The sequence below is a fragment of the Dipodomys ordii genome, unplaced genomic scaffold (genome assembly GCF_000151885.1).
Source record: "Dipodomys ordii isolate 6190 unplaced genomic scaffold, Dord_2.0 Scaffold4, whole genome shotgun sequence".
In the NCBI taxonomy this organism is placed as follows: Eukaryota; Metazoa; Chordata; class Mammalia; order Rodentia; family Heteromyidae; genus Dipodomys; species Dipodomys ordii.
Window position 1 is genome coordinate 15,523,158 of NW_012267220.1, and position 24,390 is coordinate 15,547,547.

Sequence of the window (24,390 nt, forward strand, 5' to 3'; positions counted from 1 at the left end):
TGAAGGAAAAAAATACTTTTTGGAACAGTTTCCAATATATAGAAAAATTATAGAAGGGTTTTCATAAACACTTCATTTAAATTCCACTCTGGTTACTGTATTACACTAGTATGGCACACTTGTTACAATTGCTATGCTAGTAATAATAATTGATACATTTTTTTTATGGTTGGTCGTGGGGCTTGAACTCTGGACTTAGGCGCTGTCCCTGGTTTATTGGAGGTAAGAGTCTCATGGACTTTCCTGCCCAGGCTGGCTTTGAACCCCGATACTCAGATCTCAGCCTCCTGAGTAGCTAGGATTACAGGTGTGAGCCAACACATCGGCTAGTTGATACATTGTTATAACTAACACCCAACCATAATTAAACATTCCTTAATTTGTACCTATGTCTTTTTTTATGTTCCAGGATCCAAAGCAGGATAGCACATTACATTTAGGTGTTATGCCCCTTAGGCTCCTCTTAGTTATGGCTATTTCTTAGATTAGCTTTGTTTTATAGGGCCTATGCAGATTTGAGGACTACTGGTTGGGTATTTTGTAAAATATCCTTTGATTGGCATGTCCCTGCCTTTCTCCTAATTATGATGATAGAGGCTGGGAAGAAGAGCACTCATCACTTAAAAAAGAAATGGCAGTACTGGGAATGGAAAGTAGGGCTTTTCACGTATTGGGTAAGTGCTTTACAATTGAGCTACATTCCTAGCCCCATATGACATTTTTAAATACAATTTTCTATGAAGAAAAAGGAAAAATCAATTTTTCCTTATAAGTACTTTGCAAGTACTTGAGTTTAAACACAGGGTTTTACATGTACTAGACAGGTGCTCTATCATTTGAGCTTTGCAAACCCTCAGCCATTTAAAAATATTTTTTGGCTTTGTTTATTTTTTGAGATAGGATTATGCTTTTTTCTCTGGGCCAGCTTGAGCCTGTTGCCCTCTATTTACACTTCCACTGTAGCTAGGATGACAGATATTATACCGCACCCAACTTTTTCTCTGTTGAGATGAGGTCTCATGAACATTTTGCCTGGCTTGGCCTTCATTTGTGACCTTCCTGACCTCCACCTTCTGAGTAGCTAGGTTGAAAGGTGTGAGCCGTCACACCTGGCATGAGAAGGCTTTGTTGTTTGTTCATTTGTTTCTTAAATGGAGAGTTTTGATTAGTGGTGAGACATGAATCTAAAGCATTCCATTTTAAGTGAGGGCTGACTGGAAGGCTTTGCAGGAGTATGCTTTCCAGATATGTACATTTCATTCCCCATTTCTCTTTCTCTGACAACATGCTTCTAGGTGCCTTAGAACAGGTTAACATAGAGTCTCTTGCCAGAATGGTTGGTGACTTGGCAGAGAGACTGGAGTAGTCCCGAAGGCATTCCTGTTAATGCAAAGTTCACAAATACAGCTCTTCCAAACCAAACAAACGTAGGTGCAACCCTAGTTCCCCTTAGGTGGGTTCCAAAAATGACTCCAGCTACTTCAGTTTCTACCAAATGGGGGAATGGTAACAAAAGAGACTTGGTTGCCTCTTTCCGTTGATAACACTCAATTGTCTTGTTGTAAAGTTCGTAGAAATGTGCCCTGTGTGAGCATGTGGCCACAGCTCCTCCTTAAGACTCACAAGGGGCTTCTGTGTGGCCCTGAAAACCAAGCTATGTTAGCCTCACAGTTAATCAATCTAATCCAGATAGGAAATCTCTTTTCTGGGTCACTGTTGTGCCACTGTTTGGATTTGCTATCACAGGCTTTAGTAGGAAGGGAAAAGAGCCATGCTCACCAAAGCAACACTATTCTCAAAGTACTGATAATAACCACATAATCTTCAGGGGACCTAAGTAAGCCCTATTTCTTCCTTTCACCACCTCCATTTTATTTTCCACATGCACCTGACCCGTGAGTTTCATGAGGGAGAGTTAGTCCCTGCAGCTCCCAATGGTTTCCCTGGGTTTCTCCCTCATTCTTCTGAAGTAGAACCTGCCAGCTGTCCTAGCCTTGGACTCTCTCCTTCCTTTGCTATTCTGTAACCGTACAGAGCTATTGATGAGATCAAAATTTCCTGTGTCTCGAGGTAGTATGAAGATTTTGTTTAACTGTTATCTCTCCATCTCAACTGGCTTCTCATTTTCAAACAGTACAATTCAAATTTATTCCAAGGTCCCCTCTGGCCCCTTTGTAACTGATCCCCGCTTCCTGGCCAACTCAGTTTGTCATTCTCTTTCCCAGCTCGATGTAACTATCAGCAGGTGAAGAACCATGAGCTTGGTGAAAGGTACATACATTTAAATTCCATTGCTTACTAGTTTTATACGTCAAAGCAAATATCTCTCAAATCCTTAGCTTTCTCATCTGCCAAGTGACTATGAAGCTTTACTGCATGAAGTTAAAAAAAAAAAAAAACCACAAGCAACTGTAAGATATACTACTACTTTGCAAAATAATTTTTATTGAGATTAAATGATTACACAAATTTCACAGTACTGTAAGATAGTGATACTTAAAGTCACAAACACATTTTAACCTTCACAAGGCAAATTGTCATTATCGGGGTCTATAATGTGTGTGAATTCTATGAGCTTTGACAATACAACTATTTCTTCCACATCGGGTGATATGTACATTCCTTTCCTTTTGCTTAGTGTCAGCTGTTCCCTCTTTCCCTCTCATTTCCTCCCTCCCATCACTGCCCTTGAGTTGCTTAGTTCGTTTTCATCAATATCCAGCTCAGCTGATGGGCCCCACTGTTGTATATTTTCCCCTTTCCCTCTGATTCTGTGCCCTCCTCCTAGCGTCCCTCAGATGTGTGCACACACACACATGCACGCACGCACACATATACCATATATGTGGTCAAGAACATGGAGTCATTTAGAAATGATATGACAAATTGAGTGGAGGTCCTTTGTTTCTTGAGTCCTGTTTACTTTGTCATATCTCCTTGCATTTTGGATTTAACATCCACATATCTGGGAGAGTATGTGCCATTTGTCTCTCTGCTCTTGGCTCACCTTGCTCAAAATGATTTGTTCTAGTTCCATCCATTTCCCTGAGAATGCCATTTTTTTGTTCTTTCTAATGGCTGTATAATATTCCATTGTATATAGGTACGACAATTTTTGGATCCTTCATCTGTAGTGGGGCATCTGGTTGTTTCCATGTCTTGGCTATTGTGAACAGTGCTGCAATGAACATGGAGGTGCATGTGTCCTTGTATCCTGGTTCCTGTTGCTCAGGGTAGATGCCTAGTGGTATGGCTGGGTCATAGGGGAGGTCTATATTTAGCTTTCTGAGGTATCTCCAGACTGCTTTCCAAAGTGGTTGTATTAGTGTACATTCCCACCAGCAATGCAATAGGGCTCCTCTTTCTCCGCATCCCCTCCAACATTTGTCATTGGCTGAATTTAGGATGTGGGCCATTCTGACTGTGGTAAGGTGAGATCACAGGGTTGTTTTTATTTGCCTTCCCTTTATGGCCAGGGATGATGAACATTTCTTCATGTGTTTCCTTGCCATTGTTTCTTCTTCTGAGAATTCTCTCTTTAGCTCCCTTGCCCATTTGATGATTGGTTTGTTAGATTTGGGAGGAATTAGTTTCTTGAGTTCCCTGTATATAATGGATATTAGGACCTTGTCTGATATATTTCTGGTAAATATTTTTTTTCCAATTAGTTGGCTGTCTTCCTAGTTTGATAGCTCTATATTTAGCTGTGCAGAAACTTTTTACTTTAAGGTAGTCCCATTTGTCAAGTCTCTTTCCAATTTGTTGTGACCCTGGGATTCTGTTCAGGAAGTTCCTGCCTGTGCCAATAAGTTCAAATGTCTCTCCTATTCTGTTCTGCAGTAGTTTCAGGGTATCAGGTTTGATGTTAGGGTCTTTAATCCATTTTGAGTTGATGCTAGTGCATGGTGACCGGCTGAGGTCCACTTTTAGTTTTCTGCATGTGCTCGGGTTTCCCAACACCAATAGTTAAAGAGGCTATGTTTCTTCCACTGTATATCTTTGGCTCCTTTGTCAAATATCAGCTGAATATAGGTATGTGATTTTATTTCTGGATCTTCTAATCTGTACCATTTGTATTCGGGTCTGTTTTTGTGCCAATACCAAGCTGTCTTTGTTATTATGGCTCTATAGTAGAGTTTGAAATCTGGTGTCATGATCCCTCCCACATTGTTTCTTTTGCCTAGAATTGCTTTGGCTATTCTAGGTCTTTTGTTGTTCCATACGAATTTTTGGGTTGTTTTCTCTATTTCAACAAAGAACATCATTGGGATTTTGATGGGAATTGCATTGATTTTGTGTATCATTTTTGGCAATATGGCCATTTTCACTATATTAATTCTGCCTATCCAAGAACATGGAAGTTCTTTCCATTTCCTGGTGTCCTCTATAATTTCTCTTTTATACTGCTATTTTTATGTATTCCTGAAAAACAAAAATTTAAAAAAACTGATCATTTTTATTGCAAGACATCATCACTCAGAGGATTCCCATCTATCAATTCGTTTTTGCCGTATAACAGTCACACCAAAACCTAGGGGCTTAAAACAATAGTTTTTGATTGGTTCATCCTTATATGGTTTGACTCTTGGGCTGGGTTCAGGTGAGTGGTTCTTCTGTTGATCTCAGCTTGGCTCTTTCTGCTGGGGGAACATCTGGGGTCCTAGGATGGTCTCATTCACAGGTTTGATGGTTGAAAAACTATGTGTTGAGGTCCTTCAGTTCTCCACAAAGACACTTCAGCAAGAGGGCTCAAGCACATTCAAATGGAGGCTGTCAAAGCTCCAAATATAGAAAAAGGGACAAACCTCAATGTACAATTGCTTTTCTAGTCTCTGCATACATCATGTTTCCTGTATTCCCATTGATCAAAGCAAAACATGGTAAGTATTTACCAATATGGGAAAGGGATAACCAAGAACATGTACGCCAGAAATGGAATTGTGGTGGCCACATTGTAAATACTCTGCCAGATTCCATGGGTTTTAAAGCCTGAAAAGAAATATACCTAAGGATACACATACTATAGTAATAGTGTTTATCTCAAAAGCTTGCTAGGTGATCAGGTCTATAAAGTCCTTTGTACACTACTTCATCCTTAGTGAATGCTCTATATATTTTGGGAGTTCTGTTTCTCTTTGGGAAGCTTTTGGATTTAGGCATCTTTCTTATTCATCCTACCAAACCTAACTCAGACATCACTTTCTCCAGAATATGCACACACGGTTTGTTGTTTCCAGGACTCTGTTACTTTATACTTCAGGTATACAGTCTTTGTTGCAGCAGCTTGTCCTGGGAGCTTCTAGTCCTGGGAGCTTGAATTTGGCTGTTGACAGCAGACATTGAAGATAGTCAGTATTTTAGACACCTTCCACCTCCAAGCGAATAAGTGTCTGGTGCTTGATGCATGTTTATGTAATTGAACTGACAAGTCATTTCTAATAACTTCTAATAGAACTCTTTTTCATTTTCTTGGTATAATGTCTCTTTCCTCTAGGGTGCCCTTACAGCTTTTTTTAAAAAAATCATTTTTCCACCGAAGAACTTGTCACACTGAATTGTGACATGCACACATATAGAATGTCCCTTACTCAAATTTGTATTTGACAGAGATCCTTAGCACCATGCCTCATGCTGGCTGTGAACACGATACATATATGTCAAATGAAGAAAAGCAGAGTTTCCTCTCACCATTTTGTATCTAAGTCTATGGCTTAGAAATCTAGATTTCAAATTAGATTAGTGCTTAAATCATCAATGGTTGTTTCTTACTCCATTCTTAAAATCTGAGTTCTGCTGGTTTTCTTACCTTTTTGGATTATAACACAGCTTCTTTATCAAGTGTAACAGAGAACATAAGCAAGCCCAATTCTGCCCATGTGGCCTAACACACACCCACTTACAAAATGTCTATGTGTCATGTATACACGTACGCGCGCACACACACACAGACTTTTTAAGTTTCCCTGAGTTGAATGCATCTATAAATAACATGGCAAACAGATAAGACTTGGGTCAGATCATTTTTACAGGAAGTAAGCAGGACACTAGTGTCCCTGGTACTGGGCTATCAGCTCAGAGGGATGCTGCGTTTGGATGAGTAGACACACATGCAGCTTCCCCCCAAGTCTACTTTCATTTCCTTCTCCACTGCAACAGGCAAGCACCAGCTCAACACCTCAGTTGGCTTTAAGCCTGCACCTCAGCTTTTTTGAGCCATGAATTCACCTCATAACCATTTCTCCTAGGTGTCCTGGTAGTTTCTTAAGGTTCCTAGCTCAAAGCCCCTAATAAATTAAAAAGAACAATCACTTTGTAGTCTTTAAGGTCTAAAGACTATAGAGGCTAGCTCTACCACTTCTTTTGTGACTAATCTATCTGAGCCTCAGTTTTCACATCTAAAAAGGAGGTATAACAGCTAGCACTGTAGTCTGCCACATAGTATGTCCTTTATTGTAACTTTCCAGATGTGCCCATTACTGACAGCAGGGAGTTGCAGGTTCCCTAACAGTATACCTCACATCTGCATGTAATGGGTTGAAGCTTCATCCTACAGGTGTGGCTTCATATATTCACTTCAAAACATTGATTGGAGCCAGGCACCCATGGCTCATGCCTGTAATCCTAGCTACTCAGGAGGCTGAGATCTGAGGATTGTGGTTCAAAGCCAGCCTGGGCAAGAAGTCTGTGAGACTCTTATCTCCAATTAACCACCAGAAAACCAGAAGTGGTACTGTGGCTCAAGTGGTAGAGTACTCAACTTGAGCTGAAGAGCTCAGGGACACCACCCAGGCCCAGAGTTCAAGCCCCACAACCAACAAAACAAAACAAAACAAAAAGACATTGGAATTTAACACAGAGATAAGTTGTGATATATTCATATGTGTGTGAGTGTGTGTGTGTGTATGTGTGTGTGTGTGTGTGTGTGTGTACACCTGGCCTTGGTGTACAGAATAGAATACAATATGGAACCTCAGAAAACTCATTGCACGATGACCCAATGTTTGTCTCAGCCCAGAATACAGTCTCTATTTTAAAGTTTTCAGCCCAAAACATTTTTATCTAAATTAGCCTTCTATAAAGGTTTATTGGTATCTCTAGCACTTTGGCCATGTGCTCAAAGTCCAGCCCTCCTCTCACTCCCTCATGTATCTGTGCATACACATTCTCTTCCTTGACTGTTGAGTTCAAAGCCAAGACTCTCTCTGAGGGGTATTCAAATTTTACTGAGGTTTCTTACAGCTGGATATAGCATGGCTTTGAAATTAGTTCAACATGATAAATATCAATGTTTTTACTGACTGGATAAAATTGAATAGAATATTGTCCTCTGCAGAGGCAAAAGTTATTAAAAACATGTTTAGGAGGACTGATTTTATTTTTTGTCATGGCTTCAAATTCTTATTTATTTTCATACTTGTCAAACTATTTTTTAGTATGGTTCACCACTTAAAGTGATGGCACCTTGTGACATTCAGAATATGTGGACTCACTGTTAGAAATAATTGGAAGCTTCTGTTTCTGGTCTCTTCTTCAACTGAATTACTCTTCCAGAATAAACTCTTGCATTGCCAAACACCCTTTTTTAAAATAATAATAATATGAAAAGTTTAGACTTAGATAGTTGCAAATTTCTGAATTCTCTATCTCCTTTGTGATGTCTCTATTGAGGTATGATCAAGGATCTATCATTTTTATGTTAAGTTAAAAACAAAAAGCACAGGGGCTGAGAAGTTGGCTCAGTGGTAGAGCGCTTGCCTTGCATGCCTGAGGCCCTGGGTTTGATTCCTCAGCACCACATAAGCAAAAAGAAAAAAGCTGGAAGTGGCGCAGTGGCTCAAGTGGTAGAGTGCTAGCCTTGAGCTGAAGAGCTGAGGGACAGCGCCCAGGCCCAGAGTTCAGGCCCCACAACCGGACCCCAAAAAAAAAAAAAGCACAGTGGTCTATACTTTAATTGATTTGCTTCCATTTGCCTCCTTTCTTATATATGCATCTTTACTATTAGACAATATCTATTCAGCACCTACTGTTTTGTGATTCAGTCCACAAACCAACTATGACTATGTTGAGTTGGTCTAAAATTCACTAGGAAAAACCACTGGAGAATTGCAAAGATTGGGTCATGAAGCGGGAAGAACCACAACCATCTCCTAATAAGAACAATCTAGTCAGAATACTGCTTCCTACTCACAAGCCCTCACTACCATGGTGGCTATCATGGCATACTGCTGTCACAAGTCAATCCCAGCTCTCCTTTCACCTCTGTAACATTCATTCAAGAGTGAAACTTTAAGGCAAGAGTGTCAGATTGTCTACTTTTGGTCCTGAGCTTGTGCCTTGGCTGCCAAGGGTGGAGGTAGAGATCTCTCTTGCCTGGTGCTGATGGCTCATGCCTATAATCCTAGCTACTAAGGAGGCTGAGATCTGAGGATCCAGTTTGAAGCCAGCCTGAGAAGAAAAGTCCATGAGGCTCTTATCTCCAATAAATACTCAGGAAAAAGCTGGAAGTGTTGCTGTGTCTCAAGTGGTGGAGTACTAGCCTTGAGCAAAAGAAACTCAGGGATGGCACCCAGCCCCTGAGTTCAAGCCCCAGGACCAGTACACACACACACACACACACACACACACACACACACACACACACACACACTACATCTCTTTGCTTTGTCACCTACAGTTACCAATAGGGTACTATGACCCCCATACCACTAAGTAGGAAAGGCAGAGAGGCAAAACTGACAATATTCGCCACATAGTATACACAATAAAATCAAAATATTTGAACTCACCATTGGAATCATCTGGATGCCCTGTTCCCATGTTCTCTTCTTCCAAGTCAATTAAATTACCAGAATCTGGATTTTTGTTGTTGTTGTTGTTAATAATCTAGAGAGCTTCGATTTAGATAATTCTAGAATTAAGATTCATTTAGAAGGGTGGGTAGGGGAAGGATAACTGAGAATGTTGAAAGGGGTATCATTGATCAAGATACATTGTATTCACAAACTGCTTTGCTAAATGAAAACTCCTTTAAACAACTATGTAAAGATAATTTTTAAGAGAAATTTCATTTGATGAGGGGAAATAATTATTTCTTGGAGACAGAGTGTGGGAGAATAATGGTAGACCTCATGATGGAGTAGACCCTTATAGCTTTAAAGAACAAGAATCAGGGGCTGGGAATGTGGCTTGTGGTAGAGTGCTTGCCTAGCATACATGAAGCCCTGGGTTCAATTCCTCAGTACCATACAAACGGAAAAACCTGGAAGTGGTGCTGTGGCTCAAGTGGTAGAGTGGAGTCTTAGCCTTGAACAAAAGAAGCTCAGGGATATTGCCCAGGCCCTGAGTACAAACTCCAGGACTGGCAAAAAAAAAAAAAGAAGAAGAAGAAGAACCAGAATCATCAAACAGATTATATTAAGCCCAGGTAGAAATAATAGCTGTACAGAACACAGCATAAAATATAATATTGGCAGAATACAGTTAGAAAATGTGACAGAAATAGAAGCTTTCCTTAACCAGCCTAGATGATTGGACCAGGTAATGGAAGGAACTGCACAGGTTTAGAGATGAGTCATTTCTGACATCTTTTAGAAAGCTCACTTGTACCATCTATGGAGAATGCATAGTGGTGTAGACCTGGAGAGTTTCTAATTGTTCCTCTTTCAATATTCAATCTATGATTTGATTTCCCAATTTGTTCTTTATCTGTCTAGGTCTCATTATTCTTTTTTATGATTTTTTATTGTGAAAATACTGTACAGAGGAGTTATAATTACATGGGCAAGATAATGAGTACATTTCTTATCAAGCATTGCAGCCTCCTCCTGTATTTCCCCTTCCTATTCCTTCCTATCTCCCCCCCCTCACTTGCTCTCCCCCCATCTCATTATTCTTGCTATTAAATTTTACATTTTTTGGTTAGTTAAGACAATTCTCATGTGGTCCGTTCTACCCTTAAGGTTCTAGGATTTAGTTACTCTTTTTTTTTTTCTTTTTGCTTATGTGGTGCTGAGGAATCGAACCCAGGGCCTCAGGCATGCAAGGCAAGCGCTCTACCACTGAGCCACCTTCCCAGCCCCTATTTAGTTACTCTTAAAGTCATATTGGAATATGAATATAAAAAACCTTAAATTCCATGATAAAATATTCCAGTCAAATACATATTAGCATAATGAGTATTTATTGTTACTTACATGTCAAGCAGTGTGCTCTGCACTGAAGAAATAACAGTGGACAAATAACAAAAGTTTTGCCACTATGTGAAACATTTAGAATGGGCTCTGACATTCTAGCAAGGATTGTGTTAGGGCTGGGGGGGAAGGGCGGTCTAGGCAACAATAAAGAAGTAGTTGTGCGATAATGTAAGGTAGAGATATGTAATATAATGAAAAGTAAAGCCAGGCTGAGAATGTGGCTTGGTGGTAAATTGCTTGCCTAGCCTTCTGATGCCCAGTACAAGAAGAAAGGAAGGAAAGGAGGGATTGCGAGGAAGGGAAGGAAAAGTGAAGGAAGGGGAAGGTGGAAGGAAGGATGGAAGGACAGAAGGAAGAAAGAAAGAAAGAGAGAGAGAGAGAAAGAAAGAGAAAGAAAGAAAGAAAGAAAAGAGAAATTAGAGGGATTGAATGTCAGAAAGGAGAACTCGACATGCAAAGGCAGCAACCATTTCTCAAGGAAGTAGGAAGGATTTTGAATGGAGACTTAAATGGAGGGAAGGATCAAGTTTCTTGGAAATAAACAGAAAAACTTTCCTTGCTGAAAGAGTAAACAATGATGAGGACAAAGTCTCAAAGTGTTATGGTTAAGGACAAGCAGGTGGGGGGGGAGTGGAGGGGGGTCTAGAACAGTTTCAGGTAAATTGAAGAATAAACACAAAAGCACAGAGTCATGTTTAAAAAGTCAAGAACATCAATAGGATATGACAGAGTGGGTGAGCAAAGGGTGATTTCAGATTAAAATAACCAAAGGAGGAATTCTATGCCAGGGAAATAATAAAAGCAAAGGCCTATCTGGGATCTGGCAAAGTATTAAGAATTAAACAGGCTGGGAATTCTGTCTCTTGCCAATATTTCTAGCACTGGGGAAGGAGGATCATGAGTGAAGGTCAGCCTTGGTAACACAGCAAGACCCTCAGAAACAAATCAGATGGGAGAGTCATTCAAACATAAAGGGTTGCTTTTCTGTTTTATTTTTACCCACAGCACCTCCCATACTGCCTAAGGTAAGTACATGTTGGTCTATTGGGTTCTTCAACATGAATAAATCATAAGGAGTTGCTGCAGATGCGTATTTGGGAACATGACTTAAAAAATGCTGCTTCTGAGACTTAAGAAGAAAATTATCACACACTTTTTCTTTCTTTCTTTGGGGGGGGGGTCCAGTCGTCGGGCCTGAACTCTGGGCCTGGGCGCTGTCCCTCAGCTCTTCAGCTCAAGGCTAGCGCTTTACCACTTGAGCCACAGTGCCATTTCCGGCTTTTTTCTTTTTGCTTATGTGGTGCTGAGGAATCGAACCCAGGGCCTCATGCATGCAAGGCAAGCGCTCTACCACTGAGCCACCTTCCCAGCCCCACACTTTTTCTTACAGGTGAAATTGAGACCAAAACAACAAAAACCAGACAAACATCCAAAAAGATCTGAGTGTATAAGGAAGAGTACTTGGGGAGAGGGTACCGAGTGTATCAAGAGGGACCAGGGAGGGAAATGAAGGTGCCTATGATTAAAGTACATTGTAGACATGAACCAAAATGCTACAATAAAACACATTCTTATAAAAGAAAAAGAAAGTACTTAACTGATAAATTTAAACTGCTGAGTGCCAGTAACTGATACCTATCATCCTAGCTTCTCAGGAGGCTGAGTTACATGTAAGGATTCCTGTTTGAAGCCATCCTGGGCAGGAAAGTTTGTGAGACTCTTTCTTATCTCCAGTTGACCAGCAAAAAGCCAGAAGCCATGGCTCAAATGATAGAGCACTAGCTTTTAGCCAAAAAGCCCAGGGACGTTACCAGGTCCTGAAGTTCAAGCCCCAGGACCAGTGTGCGCATGCACCCCCCCCCACACACAGAATAAATTTAACTAAGGAGAAGAATATATACACTAAAAAATGATAAAACATTGATGAAATAAGTTAAAGAAGATATAAGTAGGGCCTAACTAAGTGGGAAAATATCCACAAAAGAAGATGGGTGCTTTGGTGCAGTGTGATGAGGAACTATCTATAAAGATAGTTTAAGAAAACTGTTTCTGCAAGATTAATCTGGCAGCAGAGAGCAGGATGGGTCTGATGAAGTGAGGAGGAGTGGAGAAGACCATGTTTTGGGAGCAAGGTGATGTGGGTGTGCCTATGAGACATTTGAAGGAATGCACAGAAGTTGATCTGGTATGAGGGACCAGATAGCAAGGGAGTCAAGGATGAAACCATGAACGGGGAAGATGGTGGTGAGTTTGTGGGGAGTATTGAGCAACAAGGGAGGAGGTAGTTGAAGGAGGTCTGTCTTAGAAGAAGAGACAAATGAGGGCAAAAAGAGGAGACTATGAAGAGACAGTCCCATATCTAACTGCTGAGGCATGTACCAGAGGTGCCTGTGGAAGGCATCAGGACCCATGAGAAAGGTTGCAGGCTCGAGGTGGCCCTGATTTTCATAAGCTAAGACCATTTTCCCTGAGATTTTTACAACCATGTAACAAGCTCATGAAATAACCACCAAGTCAGCAAAGCATGCTTGCATTTTAATTCTTTGTGTTTTTTTCCTCATTGTGTATGTGTGTGTGTTCCAGTAGATGAAGGCTGTCTTTCATTTTGGTGTGTTTCATATGTGGATACATGTTGAGCTTCACTTGCTTCTGATCTGAGAAACACCTTTGGGGAGGTCCTCAAAAGCCAGCAGAAGACAGTAGGGTAGACACTGAAGCTTACTCTCACTCTCATTCCACTTTTGGGGAGAATATCCTAGGGAAAGCCACGGCCTGTCTATCTCTGGAGTCTTCATCTGTGGAGCTCAATACAGATGGAGCAGATTTCTGTCTGGACTAGACTACAAAAAGCCTTTTCTGAAGAAGGCAATGTGTGTTTAGATGATGGTTCCCAGCTGTTTTCTGTCCTGTAATTTGTATGCTCTCTTTTGGCGCACATTTGTGAAATACAGATAAAAATCATGTTAGAGTGCAGTACATCCAGCATCTGTTTTCTGTCCTCATCAAAAGATAACAATAACTCACAAAATTGCTGATGGTGATGCCAGCAATACTTGGAGGAGTAAGAAGAGTCCCCGTGGCAGTAAAGATGCCTTGCAGAGAGGTGGTAGCAGCGATGGCAGGGAGATGGCTCTATCTAGAAGATACTTTGGCAGCAAAACGTCATTGTTTCTGGTTAGATGGTTTTGGGTGATAGTAGTAATGGCGGCGGGGGGGGGCAGTAGGAATAGGAATACAGAGCACTCACAGATTACTTCTAACTACTAAGAGGTGTTTATCCTGTAAAGCTTGGTGGATCGCGATGCTATTTACTGAGATGATATAGGAAGGAACTAGCATTGGAGGAGGATAAGAATTCTGTTTGTTGCTTATCTGAGTAGAATTCAAACTAGTTGGTCAGATATACCCTGGGGATGAAGAATAGGGCTAGAAACCTCTAATTTGCAAATCTGCTCTCTTTCTGGAAGATAATCAAGGTAAAAAGAAACAAAGAGGGATAATTTTAATCATATTTTTGTTTAACCCAATATGTCCCAAATTAATGTCATCTTATCATTTATATCAACATTAAGTTATTACTGAGACATTTGAGACTCTTTATTTTTTTGGCATTACCTTCAAAACCTATTGCGTATCTTAAACAAACGGCACATCTCAGTTCAGATTAGCCACATTCCAAGTACCTAACAACTACTCTGGGACAACACAGATCTAAAAAAATGTGCAAAAGGTATTTAAAACTCTTTTGCTGAAAAGCACTGACTACACACTTGGGCCCAGACATTAAATAAAAGCAAGAGAAAAGCTTAACATCCCCACTTCCATTTTGGTATGGATCTTTGCTCTAAGTTATTCTCTCTGTCAGCCGTTTTGCAATCACCTTCAAATCAGAGAAGGACAGTACTGATGAAAATCTTTAGGACAAGGGATTGAAAATACCCCTAAGGAACAATAAAGCTTTTTCAAAACCTAACAACCACCAAGCAACAGTGATTTACATTGCCTCAATTGATAAAGTGTTGTAAGATGAGAAAACAGAGAAACCACATTTTGAAAGGTCAAATCTTGGAGTCTTTATTAAAGGCAGGTGACTGGCTTGGTCACAAAGACCAGCAGCCAGCAAATACACTTAAAACTGTTAGGAAACTGTACCATGAAGGTCAGAGAGGAAAGAAAGAACAAAAACAATACCAACAAACCAATTCAGCTCCAATGGAGAGCTGAATTGGGATGCCCTGGTGACCAGAAAAGAGCTAGGAGCCAAGAGACAGGACACAAACACAGAGACACGTGGCAGGGCAGGATGAAGCCTGTACTCTCCAGGCCTAAATAGGGTCAGGGCAGAAGGCAGGGTCACAGGAAACTCCACAGTCTCAAAGCACAGGACTGACAGGTCCAGTAACCTATCAGTCAAAGTGCCCGCCTTTGCTTCCAGGGATTCAGGGAGATGGGGACTTCACCTTCTCCCACCATGAAGACAAGATTCCAGACCCTACCATTCACAGGGGGCCATGATGGTCTCCCTATTTCAAAAGCATAACAACTTCTCTGGAATCCCTTCAGAAACAAAGACTGAAATAATGATCAACTAAGTCCTCCTTGACCAGGGCTGTTTAATCATTATCGCTCTCCACTCTGTTTATTTTAATCTAAAGCTTATGCCTGCATCCTGCAGACAGACAAAGATGGACTGAAGTGCTGTCTTCCCATAGCATGCTGATGCCACACAATAAATCTCCTTCACTGCCCTTTGTTATGACTCTTTATTTGGCATATATGGGCCAGTGGCCAGACTTGACATGAAGAATTCTATGTGGACCTCAGGCTTACCACTCCAGTTTCAGATATTGTAACTTTGCCCCTGGATGTTTATCTTCCTTTCTTCTCCAAACATTGCCAATGGTTTACAGCTCCAGGTTGCCATAAAACAATGAGGCAGACACTCTGAGGATGGCAGCTCACAGCAAAACCATCCCTCATTCACAGTCTTGAAAGTTCAACAATGGCAGTCTTATCATACACATACCACCATCACACAGACAGGAATCCAGGTGTCCCCAGCCACACCTGGATTAATTAGGGAACCACAGAATGATAATTGCAGTTTGTTTTTAAACTGGGAGCATTGTCACTCTACCTAATATAATTACAAGCAATGTGAAAAGAAATTGGTTTTCAGTAGGAAACATTTTGGCCCTTTAGACAACCTAGATAATTCCTTCTGTTATGTTTCCTTGACATTTTGGAGGGTAATTCTATTAGACAGTGTTTCTGTGTCTCCACTGTCTGGGGCTCAGAATGTGTTTGGCGGATAAACAAATACAGGGATGAGAACCTTGCATCATGATTCAGGTGAGGAAGAATGTGTGGGATTATGTTTTGGACACTGTTTCCTTCTAATGACAGGTACATACTGATTCCTTATGTGTTACTGGGAGGAATCCACGTGGATGCCTTTTTCTTCATGTATCAATGTTGGTGACCACTTCTTGATAACAAGTAGTTCAAAGGTCAACAAAGAGTAAATGCTGAGGTTGGACAGTGGCTTTTGGAAATGTGAGAAGATCAGACAAGAATGTCTAGTTTTCCACAGTGAGATGGGCATTATCAGGGGATCACTGCTCAAGAATAGCCACTTTTTAAAAAGTATTTTATTATCTTTAAGTAGTTGTACAAAAGAGTTCTATTCAACAAAGCATTTTGTTAATACAGTGTGTCTTGATCAAAGTCATACCTACCCCTCTCAACCCACCCCTTCTCTCATTTTTCTTAATTTTTAGGCTATGCATTGATTTTTTTGGCCACTTAACAAAGCAATTTATCTACGCAATACATCTTGATCTGTGCCATCTCTTCAACATATTCACCTCTCTTCCCTTATTTTTCTCAATTCTGTGGTCTATACAATGAATTCTTACCCGCATTCTTCCCTCTTCGTTCTTCTGTTCCTCTCCCCATTGGTCTTCTCCTCCCCTCTTTGAAGTACCCATTTCCTGGTACTTATTTTTGTTGGGCTTTGACTTAGTCTTTCTAAGGAATTATACTATTTGTGCTCTCCATAGAGTCTATTATACTTCAGTTCATTCATGCGTAACCACTTGCTTACCACCCAGTGTGTATACATATAGATTTATAGGCACTTTCTAGCTATCATAAATGAGGGAAACCATGCAACTTGTGTTTCTCTGGGTCTGGCTTACTTTGTTTAGTATAATTTTTTCCAAGTCTTTCCATTTCCTTGTGAATGGTACAATATCATTCTTTCTGATAGATGAGTAGAAGAGTAGCCATTTTCTCTTGACCATTTTGAGAAGTGATTGTATGCATGCATGCCCATGGCCATGTCTGTTTCCATGCTTGACTTTCCTCAAGTCCAAAGGCAGATTCAGGCCAGTGGTGGCACACATGTGGAAGTTTGCCCAGTTTTTCTATCTTTTGCTTCCTTTCGTTCATCCCTCCTTTTCTAGAGAGTGAATACTCTCCTTCAGTTTCTGAGACTGCACTTGTGTCCTGTTGGGGATGGTGCTATCTGAGTCCTTTGAGGAACCACAGTGGAAGATTTGGTTAGGGAGCTGGAGAAATGTGGGCTTTCTTTCATACTACAATACAGCATGAACTCCACTGAGGGATGATAGAGGGGAAGCTTCATCAGCTCGTATGTAGTTAGCTCCCAAAAGTTCAGCAAAGTGGAAGGGAATTTCTGAGACAAAATTGGCTGACTTTCATGTCTCTCAGAGGTGCTTTTCCTGACTGCCATTCAGGCCTGTGCCCAGGTTTTCTCATGAATAAGCTGTGTGGGTGCTGCTTGGTACATACATGCACAGGATAAATACTACACAACACAGTGGAATTTGCCCTGGAGTTGGCAGCAAAGTTCTAGGTCCAGTCCCTGGTGGTAATGCAAGATCAGTTTTGTTTCAGTTGAGTCATCAAATGCCTTGGTCTGTTTTCTGTTACAGGAATCAAATGCCACATACTAGCTAACTTACAAAGAACAAAAGTTTATTCCACTTATGTTTCAGGGAGCTGGTGAAAATCTTTTTTCTGGTGGGGAATCCAGAATTGGCACAAGACTTCACATGCTGATAGAGTCCAAACTGGATTTTATTTCAGTCCCCCTTTTGACTCATTTGTCCATTAATCAATGAAACCATTAATGGAGTAATCATTTATATGGGCAGAGCCCTCATGATCTAATCATCTCTTGAAGAATCCCCTTGGTTCTTCAAGCTTTTAATAGCTCACAAGCTCTTAATAAATTTCAACATGAGCTTTGGTGGGAACATTCAAACCAAAGCACTAAATCTCTCAAGCCTTGATTCCTTGATTATAAAGCAGCACCTATCTTATAGTGTTGTGTAGAGTGAAATGGTTTTATGTGACAAGGAATGTTTTGTACAATATGGATACTCTTGTTGTAACAAAATCAACAGAGCCCAATTTGGGGGTGGGAGAAAGGGGTGGTTGGCAGAACTGGGGCTAGAATCCAGGGACTTATACATGCTAGTCGAGCAGTTTACTCCTGAGCTAACTCCCATCTCCACCAAGCACAATTAGTGGAAATCAAAGACAGGAATTCTTGCATTTTCTATAAGAAGAGTTTGTGGCAATGGGAGAGTCATGCTTGTTTTGTGGTTATATATTTGCACAATGTTGCATGCTGTTCTAGTGTTGCAATTCTACAGGGTCTCAGTCAGTAGAAGTCAGCAACTTCCACCATGTTCTGAGCAGATAATTACATAAATGAAAAATACACAAGGATTAGAGTAGATGAGGAATATTTCAAAAAAGGCTAAACAATTTTTAATTTAATTTTTACGAAAGGGGATGTTCTGCAGGTTATGAACAATTCACAGTTGGGGACAATGCACATTAGTCATTGAAGGCTGACCCCCCCTCTCTCTTCCCTGCTCCTCTGCTTCCCAGATGAGGAAAACAATGGTAGTGTTTTAGTTTAAGGACATCCCTTGGTTTTCTCTGAGAAAACTTGGGGATATAGAAGCAAAGCTCTTAGAAAGTCTAGGCTTAATATGGGGCTGGTGGCTCACACTTATAATCCTCCTGAGATCTGAGGATCGTGGTTTAAAGCCAGCCCAGGGGAAAAAAAGTCTGTGAGTCTCTTATCTCCAATAAACCACCAGAAAAACCAGAAGTGGTGCTGTGGCTCAAGTGGTAGAGAGCTAGCTTTGAGCTGAAGAGCTGAGGGACAGCGCCCAGGCCCAGAGTTCAAGCTCCATGACAAAAAACAGAAGAGAAAAAGAGAGAGGGGGGAGGGAGGGAGAGAGAGGGAGGGAGAGAGAGAGGGAAGGAGAGAGAGGGAGAGAGAGTCTAGGCTGAGATTGCAGCCATCAGCCATGGCTCAAAGACCTCACTCAGACCCTGAGATCCCTGGCAGATCATTAATTTTGAAGGAGATTTTAATAAGATGAAAAGAACAAAACTAGAATGACACCATGGGTTGGTAGATTCTGAACCAAGTGGATTCTATGCCAAACAAGAAGGATATGGAGATAGTCTGGTGTTAGAATCTCAGCACAGCCCTGAGGTTATAAGTAATTAGAAATTTAATGGTGAACTGGGGAGACGGGGTGTAGACTGAACAAGTACTGAGTGATTCACACTGGGAACAACTTACTTGGCTATGAGGAAATAGATCATACCATCTGAAGATGGGGTGACAAAAGATACCCAACCAGACAACTGGCTTGCCTGATTACCTCAGGGAAATTTTTCCTTCACTTTTGCAAACACCCACAGATTGAAAAGGCAGGGATTTCTTCTTCACACTCAGCCTGCCCATGGTAGATTTTCTCTTCTTTCCTTCTGACCATGGCACTTTATCCACCACATGACAAGCCATCAATCTAGGCTACTTTAAAGGGCATGTGACATGTGACTACATATGAAGGAACAAATGAAACACTGACAGGATTATTTTACCAGGGCTCTCACTCGGAGAGCCTAGGGCTGGAGTGTAACCCCATGGTAGAGCACTTTCCTGGCATCTGTGAGGCCCTAGGTTCTATTACCAAAGTCGCCAATAAACAAAAGATGTTATCTTTCTACTTTCCAATAGTACCACAACAGGGTGACTATAAGTTCCATAAGTACTATATTTGAAAAATAGCCACAAGAATGCCTGGGGGAGTAAAACAGGCTGAGTAAAACTGTTTGCCTGCCCTGTTTGTCACCATGTACAAATATCAACTCAAAGTGGATTAAGGTTCTTGATGTCAGAAACTGCCTGAAACTTTGACAAGAAGGAGTAGGAGTAGGAGCAACACTAGAACTCATAGGTAGAGGCAGAAGAATCTTTCTGGGAAGAGCACATCAGATAGGAAACAGACGACAAATGGGATTACATCAAAATAAAAGGTTTCTGCATAGCAAAGGACATAGTTACGAAACTAGAAAGACAACCAACAGACTGGGAGGAGATCTTTACCAGAAATACATCTGACAAAGGGCTAATATCCAAAATATACAAAGAGATCAAGAAATGAACCTTTTCAAAAGCTAAGAAACCAATTACTAAATGGACAAAGGAGCTAAGTAGAAACTTCTTAGAAGAGGAGGTAAGAATGACAAAGAAAAACATGAGGAAAAGCTCATCATACCTGATCACAAAGTAAATATAAATCAAAACAACTCTGAGATTCCTTTTTACCCCAGTTAGATTGGCCAACATCATGAATTTGAACAATAAATGTTGGTGGGTTAAGGGGGGAAAGAAACTCTATTGCACTGTTGGTGGAAATGTAAACTACTCTGTACAACCACTCTGTACAGCAGTCTGGAGTCTCCTCAAAAAACTAAACATAGTTATTCCCTATGACCCAGCCATGCCACTCTTGGCCATCTACCCAGAACATCACAAGCTGGACATCAAAAGACACTTGCAATCCATGGTCATTGCTGGACTAGTCACAATAGCCAAGTTATGGAAACAGCCTATATCCCATACAATAGACAAATGGATCAAAAAATGAGGCACCTATACACAATGGAATTTTACACAGCCATTAGAAAGAATAGTATTGTGTCATTTGCAGGGAAATGGATGGACCTAGAACAAATCATGTTAAGTGAGGTAAGTCAAACTCAGAGAGACAAGTGGCACATATTTTCTCTCATCTGTAGATCTACAATATACGGGGACATGGTAAATTATACAGGACTCTAGGCATTCACACACAGTGAGACCAGAGGAGGATATTCTTAGGAGAGGAATATAAAGAAAAAAAAGCAAACTACAAGGAGGTATACAAAAAATGCTTATGTATAACTGAGCAAACAAAATAATACTTATCAAAATGAACTCCAGGCAATGGAAACAATTTTTTTGTTTCTTTGTTGCTGTTCTTCTTTTCTTTTCTTTTTGTCTTGTTTGTTCATTTATATATCTTTGGGAAAGTAAGGGGAGGCACAGAATTGTAGGGACAGAGGGTGAACAAATACAGCAGTGGTATTCACTAGACAATATGTTGAAAATGAACTATATAATTTCCAAAGGAAATGTACTGTTTGCCTGACTTACATAACTGTAACCCCTCTGTACATCACCTCTGTAATAACAATAAACAATTTTTTAAAAAACCTGCTTGTCTGGTATGTGTGAGGCTTTAAATTAAATCCCCAGGACCACAAAACAAACAAACAAAGACAATTTAAAAAACAAACAAATCTTCCACAAGATTGCATTATATATCACAATATTTTTCAAGTTAGAAAGCCAAACATCCTGATTTTTCAAGTAAGGAAAACTAACCCCAAAAATATGGAGAGGGGGTGGATTCTTGATGAACTGAATAGTTTTACTTCAGAGCCTCCCTCTTGCTCTGATATGGTCTGCTCACGCCCTATGAGGGACTCAGCACAGTGTTTATCAGGTCACATGTTCTGTAAATCATCAGAGGTGATAGATTTTAACTATCATTGGTTAAACGTGCCGATCCTCTTTACTTCATCCTCCACCACATTTCTCCTTTGTCAGGCATCACAGGAGTTGTTCTGGACATTTTGAAGAGCCAGTTAAGGGGAGATTGCATTCTACTTAGTTTGGGTAGCAGAGGTCATGTTGATGAGGCTTTCGGGAACTTCAACATGCTGTGATAACCGAGCATCATTGGGTATAGGTGATTTACTCCTTGTTGTGTCCCTCAGCACGTGACACAAAAGCCCAAGAGCAAAGATCATATCACAGTGTGGCTGTCCTTTGGTATCTAGAGCTCGAACGAAAATACATGGGTCATTGGGGGAAATATAAGCTAGGAGACTTCTTCAATTAGTACACATATGAAATTATAAGGATAATCTGTTTTTTAAAAAAATTAATTTAATTAAAAAATTTAGTGCATCACATGCTTCAAGAAAACATTGAGGGGCTGGGAAGGTGGCTCAGTGGTAGAGCGCTTGCCTTGCATGCCAGAGGCCCTGGGTTCAATTCCTCAGCACCACATAAGCAAAAAGAAAGAAGCCGGAAGTGGCGCTGTGGCTCAAGTGGTAGAGCACTAGCCTTGAGCTGAAGAGCTGAGGGATAGTGCCCAGGCCCAGAGTTCAGGCCCCACGACCGAACCAAAAAAAAAAAAGAAAACATTGAGATTAAAATGAAAGAAGTTCAGCAATATTACTGGATAGATGATCAATACATAAAAATTCAATTGCATTTCTGTGATTCTTTTTGGTGGGCTGGGCATTGAACTTGGGGTCTTATGCTCATTCAGCAGGAGCTGTACCTGTTGAGTCATGCCCCAACTTTTTTTGCTTTATTTATTTATTCTTGTTAGGTTGAGTACAGTGCTTATGCTTGGGTCAGCCTGGACCATCGGTTCTCTTATTTTACCATCATGCCTTAGCTGAGCTGACAGGCATGTACCACCACACCCAGCTATTGGTTGAATATTACTAATGTTTTGCCCTAACTGGCCTAACTGACCATTTTTCTAGTCTCTGCCTCCCAAGTAGTTAGGATTATAGGCATGGGCTACCGTACCTGTTTCAGCTGTATGTCTATACAGGAAAAGTTCTTGAAGAATAGATTCAACTAAAGAAGTGCAAAATCTATACCCTAAAACTACAGAACATTATTGAGAGAAATTAAAGAACCAAATAAATGGAAAGTTATTCCATGTTTGTGGACTAGAAGAGCTAATGTTGTTAAGATGGCAATATTCTTCAGGTATATCTATAGATTCAGCTCAATCCCTATCAAAATCCCAGATGAAATTAACAAGATGATTCTGAAGTGCTTATGGAAATACAAGAGATTCAGGATGGCCCAAACTAACTACAATTCCTAAATACAAAGCTATACTAATCAAAATAAGGTAATCAATAGATAGGAAAAAAATCAATGAGAGAGAAATGGAAGTCTAGAAATAAATACAAATTATAGAACACTTTGACTATGACAGCAAGACAATTCATTCGGTAAAGAAGAGTACTGTGCAGAAATGATGGAACAAAGGGTGAGCAAATGCAGCAGTGATACTCACTAGACTCTATGTTGAAAATGAACTATACAACTTGTGGGTGGGGAAGGGGAGGGGAGGGAAAAACTGGGAGAGAGCAAGGGAAGGGTTGACATTGTCCAAAAAGAAATATACTCTTTACCTGGCTTATATAACCATAACCCTTCTGTATATCAACTCTATAATAAAAATAAATATTTTTAAAAAAAGAATAGTGCTGTGGCACTTGATACCTATAAGTAAAAATGGTTGTTGATCCTCTACTTCACTCTATAATAAAAATTAACTAAAATGAGATGGATTTATGAAAAAAGCTAAGTCTTTAACATTCTTAGAAAAGAAGATATTTAAGTCTTCATGACCATGGTTTCTTAGATAAGACTCCAAAGCACAGCAAAAATAAGGAGAAAGAGTTAAGTTGAACATAAGCAAAGTAAAATCCTTTGTAATTCAAAAAAATACAGTCAAGAAAAGGAATGGAGGGGCTGGGAAGGTGGCTCAGTGGTAGAGCGCTTGCCTTGCATGCTCAAGGCCCTGGGTTTGATTCCTCAGCACCACATAAGCAAAAAGAAAAAAGCTGGAAGTGGCACTGTGGCTCAAGTAGAGCGCTAGCCTTGAGCTGAAGAGCTGAGGGACAGCGCCCAGGCCCAGAGTTCAGGCCCCACGACTGGACCCCCCAAAAAAAAGAAAAGGAATGGAAAGCACATAGAACAGAAGAAAATTTTTGGTTATATAGCATTCCTGCTATATAACAAACTTATAACCTGAATCATTGTGAGGAAATGTCAGATAAACCTCTACTGAGGAGCATCTTTAAAAACAATTGGCCTGTACTCTACAAAAACAGCAGCAACATACAGAGAAAATAAAAAGTCAACTGCTTAAGACTACAAGAGTTCAAAGAAACACAAATATGAAAAGGAAGCCATGATTCCAGCCTGGAACCTAGATGGAAAAAAAGAGAAATTGCTGCAATTAGTACAATTGATGAAACTGGACTATAGCCTAGATTAGATAACAGTATTACATTTTCTGGATTCAGTGACTATAATGTGGTTATATCCCAGAATGTGGCATATACATACAAATGAAAAAAATTGTTATGATGAATGAAATGTATTTTCAAGTGACACTATAAAAAAGAATAAAAAAACACATCCACACACACCACACAAATAACACAACAAAAACAAGTAGTGAAGACTTTGTCAGTTTGAGGTAAAAGCCATATGGAACTATAGGGTGTCATTCTTGCAAATTTTCTGTAAGTTTGAAAGTTTTTCAAAATAACAGTTAAAAAATTTGTGAGCAGGGTATGATACCTAGATAAAAGGGGGATTTTCCTTTACCTGGAATATGTTTAGCATGCACCATGCACCATTATAAACAAACCATATAAATATTTTTATCTACTTCTACATATAATCAAAAAGTTGATATGTGTTATAAGAAATGAATTGGGCTGGGAATGTGGCTTAGTGGAAGAGAGCTTGCCTAGCATGCATGAAGCCCTGGGTTCCATTCCCCAGTACCACATGAACAGAAGTGTGCTGTGGTTCAAGTGGTAGAATGCTAGCTTTGAGCAAAAGAAGCTGAAAGACAGTGCCCAAGCACTGAGTGCAAGTCCCAGGACTGAAAATTGAATTATCAAAATGATTTTTATTGCCACCAATTAGTTGTACAGGGTGTTTTTACTTCAATCTGTCCATTTATGCACACAACGTGTC